The 8,266-nt window shown below is 40.4% G+C and overlaps 1 non-coding gene across 1 annotated transcript; it reads left to right on the top strand.

Annotated features, from left to right (window-relative positions):
• Nucleotides 1–3,776: 3,776 nt before the first annotated feature.
• On the top strand, nucleotides 3,777–3,883 carry LOC112781914 (small nucleolar RNA R71). The gene has a single exon (XR_003192661.1). It is a non-coding gene; the product is annotated as a small nucleolar RNA R71 (small nucleolar RNA).
• Nucleotides 3,884–8,266: the final 4,383 nt, after the last annotated feature.

The raw sequence follows: 8,266 nt of genomic DNA, 5'->3' as shown, positions 1-8,266 counted from the left end.
ATGTGCAATGTTCTAAGTTAAGGCCAAAAGATGTTAGATCAAGACATCATCTAAAGTTAAACAATTGTAAAGTGATTACCGAATTAAAATTCTGAGATGAACAATGACAAATGAGTTTCACACAACACAATGCATTTGTAACCAAAATTGCACATCGATAAACAAGGAAATGCATTAGTGAATTCACTTAACTACCATCAAGAGTCATAATTGAAGTTGCACAATTCATACAATATGCCTAACAAGAGATAATTTGAACACATATGATGGGCATATCATATGAATCAAACAAAGTGCTCATAAAGGCATTTCATCAAACATGTGGTATGCAATGTGTAAGCTTATCACAATTAATGCTCATATTCAATCATAATCAACCCATAATCAAATATCAGCACTTACAATACACAAAAAAAATAGAGAAAGCAATAAAGTCAATCTAAGCAATATGAAAAGAAAATCAAAACAATTGCAAAAATCAACAAAAAAGGAAAAGGAAAATAAGAACCTGAAAATTGAAAGTTGAAACAAACAAGAATGGGGAAGGAAACAATGGCACTCTTTATAGCCACTGCGAGTTTGAGGTGGTTGGGTTCGCCAAAAAAACACCAGAGAGGGAAAAAAACTCACCGGTGGTGAAGAAAAGAAAAGAGAAAGGAAAGAAAGAAAGAAAAGAAAAGAGAAGAAAAAGAGAAGTGAGAGAGAGAGGAGTTATGAGAGAGAGGTGGTGGCGGCTTGACGGCGGCGGTGGCCGGCAGCAGGGTCGCCTGGAACTGGGCAGAGGTTGAGAGAGAGCAGCAGCAGTGAGAAGAAGAAGAAAATGAAGCTGCTGCTCAACAGGGCAGGTTGCCCTATTAACGCCCAAAATGAGTCGTGTGCGTGCGCACAGAGGCCTGTGCGGAGGCACAGAAAGCAAAAATTAGAAGGGCTGTGAACGCACACAGCATGCGATCACTGCGACCAGAGAGGTTGTATAAGCATGTGCAGACACACAGGAGGGAGCGTGCGCATAGAGGTCGCAAGATAGAGGGGTGTGTGCGTACGCATAAGCTAGTGCGTACGCACAAGACGCGAAAAGGAGAGGGATGCAAGCGCAGAGAGCGTGCGGTTGCTCCCACCAGAGGGGTTGCAACAACGCGTGTGGGCACACAAGGGCATGCGCTCGCACAGAAAGCTTCTCTCTAACTCTCTTCCTTTTTTCAAAGGAATTGCTTCAGGTACAGAGTAAGGCGTGCGTGCGCACACAGGTCTGTGCGCACGCACAAGGATAAAGATGGGGGGAGGTTGTTCGCGCGCATAACTCATGATGACGCTCCCACCAGAGGGTTGTCAATTGGTATGCGGACGCACACGTCTGTGCGGGTGCACAAGAAGCGCGATAAAGGGAATTTGTGCATACGCACAGAGGGGTGAGCACGTACGGGTCTCAGAAAATAGGGCAGCACCCACGCACAGGCAGTGCTGGTGCTGCGACCAGAGGGTGTTACAAAGAGTGTGCGGGCGCACAAGGGTGTGCGCTCGCACAAATGGTGGAAAATGCAGTTGTGTGCGTGCGCACAGGGTGGTGCGCACGCACAGGTGCCCTGTTTCACAAAAAAAATTTTCCTTCAAAATTAAGGTTCCCTCCTTTAGCATATCAACATACCCCAAATCATATAAACAAGTATAAATTCATGATCCACAAGCAATTCAACTTATTTAATTCAAAATTACCAAATCAAAACTAAGCTAATCATCATATCACAAGAGAGCAACTAATTCAAAAGGCTATAAACAAAAGATAAAGTTGGAACAATGTTACCATTGTAGGGTGTCTTCCACCAAGGACTTTGGTTTAGAGTCCTAAGTTGGACTTTGCATGGCTTCATTGGTCACTTTGAACTTCTCCAAGGAGGAAAATCTCCAACTCCTTGGCATTCTTGGGTTGAGTGTGATCTCTTGAAGTAGACTTCTTGGCAACCTTCTCTTCTTCTTGCTCTTTGCCAACCTCAATCACTTCATCTTCGATTATATCGCACCCAAAGATAGAATAGGCTTCAAGGATGGGTTTCCTAGATTCTTCCAATGTGAATCTTGCTACCTTGCCATCGGCCTTAAAAGAATAGACTCCTGAATGTACATCTAGCTTGAATCGGGATGTCTTTAGAAACAGCCTTCCAAGTAGAATGGATGATGGCTTGTCTAAGTCAATGGGAGGAGTCTCCAAGATGTGAAAATCTACCAGGAAGAGTAAACTTTGGATGTCAACAAGAACATTTTCTGCAATCCCCACAACTGATACAATGCTCTTATTGGCCAACACGAATCTCGCCCTAGACCTCTTTAAGGGTGACAAGTTCAATCTCTCATAAATGGGGAGTGGCATAATGCTTACGCACGCCCCTAAGTCGCACATACAGTCTGTGAACTTTATCCCACCAATCAAGTAAGTAACCAAACATGGGCTGGGATCATTGCATTTTTCAGGAATTAAAGAAGAGATAGAATCATCTACCGGCCTTTTGTTGAGTTCGCCAATTTTTTCCTTGTGGGTACAAACATCTTTGAGGAACTTAGCATATTTGGGCACTTTTTGAATGGCTTGAAATAGAGGGGCGGTGACTTCAACATTCTTAAAAATTTTCACCATGTTGGGGTCAAGTTGTTCTTGCTTCTTGGCTTTCTTAGCCAAAGTTGGGAATGGAATGGACATATGCTCTTTAATCGGATTTTTCCTCTTTCGCTCCTTGACCTTGAGTGGCTCCTCCTCATCTTTCTCAATAATTTTCTCCTCATCCTCCCTCACTCCCACATCCTCTCCCACCTCTTCCTTGTGGATTCCCTCACTCGAACTTGTAGGCACAACACCAATTTCATCCAACTTGGTGCCGCTCCTAAGGGTGATAGCATTGATGCTTCCCTTAGGATTCGGTTGAAGTTGTGAGGGCAACCCACTAGAAGTTGAGGCTTGTTGGGTGTTTTGTGTAGTCGGAGGAGAAAGAGTCAAACAGGTGAGAGCCTCGGCAATAGTAGCCATATATGCTTCTTGTTTCTTGTGAAATTCCCGTTGCTCTTGCATAAAAGTTTGGAGTGTGTCATTCATGTAGGGTTGATTAGGAGGAGGACCTTGATTGCCTTGAGGAGGGTTAGGTCTACTCTGTGGGTGTTAATACCTCCCTCGAGGTTAAGATTGTGATGGTTGTTGGTAAGATTGTTGGTATTTTGGTTGACCTTGAGGAGCTTGATGATAGTAGACTTGTTGGCTTGGGTAAGGCTGAGCTTGAGGGACTTGGTTCCACCTTTGAATAGAATTATCCCTCCATCCTTGCTTTTGATTTCCTTCATGTTGATTGTAGTTGGGTCTTTGTGGATATGGATTGGCTACCGCTAATGTAGTGTCCTCTTGGAGTTGAGGGCACTCATCAGTGTAATGGTTGTTACAAGTACAAATACCACATGATCTTGGTGGTCCTTCGATTCTTGGAGGTTAGGGTGGAGGAGATATCAAGTCTTAGGGAATTTGTTGCCCTTGGGTGATTTGTCTCAACAAAATTATCATCTCACCGAGGGTCTTTGTCAAAATGGCATCTCCGGAAGGAGAAACTTCACTTAAACCTTTTGGTTGTGGATTCCTTGCCCTTGAGTGTTGAGTGGAGTCCGCCAAGTCCGCTATAATTTCCCAAGCTTCCTCAGCGATCTTGTTTTTGGTGAGGGATCCTCCACTAGAGGCATCTTGAAGAAGCTTATCTTGGGGGTTCATCCCTTGACAAAAATAGCTAATAAGTACCAACTCATCAATACGGTGGTGGGGGCAAGCTTCCAACAACTTTTTGAATCTCTCCCAGTACTCATAAAAAGTCTCTCCATCTCTTTGCATAATGCAAGAGATTTCCTTGCGCAGCTTATCTATTTTCTGTGGGGGATAGAACTTTTCCAGAAATTCCTTACGCATCAAGTCCCAATTGGAAATCACATCTCCCGGTTGAGTATAGAACCATTCTTTCGCTTTCCCCTCCAAAGAGAAAGGGAAAGCAAACACCAAAACTGCTACTTCATCTGCACCATGTCTTCTCACAGGGGAGCATGGAACTTGAAAATCCTTAAGATGCTTAAGAGGGTCTTCTCCGGGTAGTCCATTGTACTTGGGGAGTAAGTTGATTGTGCCGGTCTTAAGCTCAAAATTTGGATCCAAATCCGGATACCGGATTTGTATCGGTTGCAAGTTAATATCAGGAGCTCCAGCTTCCCTTAAGGTGATTCTACAAGGTGGATCCGCCATAGTGTCGTCACCTGAGTCAGTCAAAGAGATTTCAGCACTCCCCACAGATGAATATAAGGTTTCCTCATTAATTGAAGAATGATGGTCACAGATTGATGGTGATAGTGAATTGGTGTGCTCTTTAAGCAAGCCCGATTCACTATTCACAAATGCTAGCCGGCGCCGAGCTTGCCTAATATGAGTTAAAATTCTTTCTATTTCCGGATCAAAAGGGGCCAAGCTCGGGTCTGGAAGCAACTGTGTCATTCAACTGAGGAAGCAATAAAAGCATACAATTATGAAAAGCAAAACAAGAATGGGCAAATAAACATAAACCAACCTAACAATTAACAACTACCAAGACTAGCTAGATAAAAACAATATCTACAAATTAGTGCCAAGTAGCAAACAAAAACCAAATATTCACACTATTCACATATTCACAACAACCAAAATTATAGTACTCTGATAAATCCCATTTTTAGGGTTTATCTTGTATGGATTTTGAGGGTTTTATCTATGTTCTTTCACACTTATTCATATAAAATGCATGATTTTGTGTTTCCTTCCCAATTTTGCTTCATGGATGAAAACATGCCTCTTTCACACTAAATATGTTATATTTGAGTCTCTTCTATTACCATTCGATGTCGTGATCTGTTTGTTAAGTGATTTCAAAGTTTATAGGGCAAGGATGGCCTGGAAGACAGGAAGGAAGCATGCATAAATGGAAGGAGCATGGAAATTGGAGCTTTGGAGATTAAGCAGCGACGCATACGCGTACGCGTGGATCGTAAAACTCCAGGGACGCGCACGCGTGATGTACGCGTACGCGTCGGTGCTCACACATGATTTTTAAGTAAAAACGTGCTTGGCGATTTCACAGAGGCTGTGGGGACCAATCTGAACCAACTTTGGCGCCTAAGCACTTAAGAGGACCAAGGGTTGAAGGGATTCTCATTCATTCACGCATTTAGATATTTTTAGTTAGTTTTTTGGAAGTTATATTTTGTAGAGAGAGAAACTCTGGCTTCTCTCTAGGGTTTTTCTTCTCAATTTGGAATTCTCTTGGATCCATTGGTGAGATCTTTTGTCAATTCAATTCTACATTGCTTCAAGTTGTAGATCTAATTCTCCTACTCTCAATTTAGTTCTTGTTACTCAAGTTACTTGTGGATCTTAGATTTGGATTTTTGTTACTTTGATTTTCATTAATGCTTGAAGAATTTTATGTTCATTGTTGCCAATTGTTTGATTGTTGTTAATCTCTTGTAGTGGATATCTTTGATTTCAAGTTTTTTCTCAATTTTACAATGTCTTTCATCCTTGCTCTCCAAGTATTTGAGAAAATGCCAACTTTAGCTATGGAGTAGACTTTTCATTCTTGGCTTGGGGGTTGAGATATTGGAGACACTTGAATTATCAATGTCTTTTGTTGTTTATTAATTTGAAATTGCTAATTGGTTTGAATGTCACTAAAGCTAGACTTCCCTAGGGTTAGACTAGGACTTGTGAACTCAAATTGATTACAAGTGAAGCAATAACTAATTGTGGTCACAATTGATGGAGATGATGATGATAGGAAGTCCAATTCTCACTCCTAGCCAAGGCTTTTATATTACTTGATTGTCATTTACACTATTAGCTTGTTCCTTTCTTGCATTAAACTCTAAAACACCAATACGACTTCTAACCAATATTGTGCATCTCGGAGCACTCCTAGGGAGAACGACTCGGGACTAATAATCTCGGTTATTAATTTTGGATTGTGGTGACACAATTTCTTTGTTTGATGTGGAATTACATGTCGGTTTAGACTATACTCACGATTGGATTTATTAATAAATTCTACACCAGCATAAAATCTCTCATCAAAATAGCGCCGTTGCCGGAGAGTTGCACATGAGTGCCATGTTGGTGGTTAGTGTAAATATGTTAATATTGTGAATATCTTATTTTTTGGTTATTTCTTTGTTTTGTTAGCAATTAGGAGTTTGCTTTTTCTTTGCCTTTGGATATTTTTGTTTTGATTTTTCCTTTTCCATATGAATTCTCATCCTTGTGGTTTTGGATATGGTTGTGACTATATTGTTGGTAATGGAAACTTGAATGATGGCTCACTGATAAACCACTATTTTATGGTTTATCTCGTGCTCAATTGAGTGGTTTTTATCAAGTCTTTACACACTTATTCATACAATTTGCATGAGTTTACAATTCCTTCCCAATTTTGTTTTATGGTTGAAAACTTGCTTCATAAGCCTTTAAATTGTGTATTTTAATTTCCCTTTTTCCATTCAATGCCGTGATCCGTGTGTTAAGTGTTTTCAGGCTGTATAGGGCAGAAATGGCTTAGAGGATGGAAAGAAAGCTTGCAAAAATGGAAGGAGCACAAGAGATAAAGGAGATAACCAGCGAGGATCAACGCGTTCGCATACCTGACGTGTACGCGTGATAAGTGAGATTGCACAGCGACGCGTGCGCGTAGCTGACGCGTACGCGTGACGTGCGCCACGTGCAGAAATCGTAGAAGATGCTGGGGGCAATTTTGGGCTGCGTTTGGACCCAATTTTCGGCCCAGAAACACACACTAGAGCCAGGGGACAAGCAGAGACCCAACACACATTCACTTTTACACAGTTTTTAGCTTTTAGTTTGAATCTTAGAGAGAGAATTCCACTCCTTCCTCTAGGGTTCTTCACATTCATAGATTTCTAGTTTTATTCTTTCGATTTGGATATTGAGAAGAGTTACTACCTCCGTTGAAGTTTTATCATTCTAGTTTGTTTCCTTATTTCCTTACTCTTTTAATCACCCATTTACCCTGTTCAGATGTTACATATGGATATCTTTGATTTTGGAATTTATTAATGCAAAACTATTTTTACCTTTAATTAATTTCCAGTTATTATTTAATTTATTATGTCTTCTTTTTATTCCCTTTATATGCCTGTGAAAGTTGTATTCATGTCAATGGAGTAGACTCCTAACTTGACTTGGGAGTTGATTAAAAGGAGACCCTTGAGTTGGAATACTCAAGTGTTAATTTTAATTGGAAGTTGTTGGCCAACTCTCTAGTCACTAACGCTAATCCTTCCATAGGAGAGGATTAGGACTTGTGAACCAGAGTTAGCTCAATTACTTGACTTTCCTTTATTCGGTAAAGGTTAACTAAGTAAAAACAATAACCTCTTACTATTACACTTGAAAAAATCCAACAAGGATAGAACTTCCAATTAATCTTCTCCCGGTCAAGGCTTTTTATTTTGATTATATAAATTCTCTCGTTAATTTTCATTTCTTTAATTTACAATTATTTAATTTTCTGTTTTCTAACTCTTAAAATTTCTTAGAAAATTCCTGACCAATAAAATAGCACTCTTTTGTCAACTCGTTGGGAGACGACCTAGGAATTCTACTCCCAGTATTTTATTCTTAAATTGTGACAACTCTTTCTAAATTGATAAGCAGAATTTTCATCGGTTAAGAACTGTACTTGTAACGCTGTTCTTATTATAAATTCTTAATCAGTAATTTTTCGCCCGTCAATTTTTGGCGCCGTTGCCGGGGAATTGCAAACGTGTGCCTTATTATTGGTTATTGTACATATTTGCCTTTTGCTTATTTGTTAGTTTTTGTTAGTTTTAGGACTTTGTTGCTTATTTTTATTAGTTTTTATTTCTCTTGCTACTATGAGTTCTCATCCCTTTGGCTATGAGTTTGGTTCAAATCATATTGTAGGGAATGGAAGCTATAATGAGAACATGCATCAAGGTTGGGACAATCAAAGATGGGGGGAGCCACAAGGATTTGATCAACCCTTTCGGCAACAACCTCCTCCAATGCACTATGAGCAACAACCATTCTATGATGCACCCCAAGACAATAGTTATGGTGGACCTTTTTGTGACAATCAACAACCCCCACCAACATACTATGAACAAGAGCCATTCCAGGACGCATGTCAATTCAATAACTATGGTGGACCCCCTTGTAGTTACCAACAAGCCCCACCATATGCTTATGAAC

This window comes from Arachis hypogaea, chromosome 19, assembly GCF_003086295.3.
Source record: "Arachis hypogaea cultivar Tifrunner chromosome 19, arahy.Tifrunner.gnm2.J5K5, whole genome shotgun sequence".
NCBI lineage: Eukaryota > Viridiplantae > Streptophyta > Magnoliopsida > Fabales > Fabaceae > Arachis > Arachis hypogaea.
This window is presented reverse-complemented; position numbering and strand designations above follow the sequence as displayed.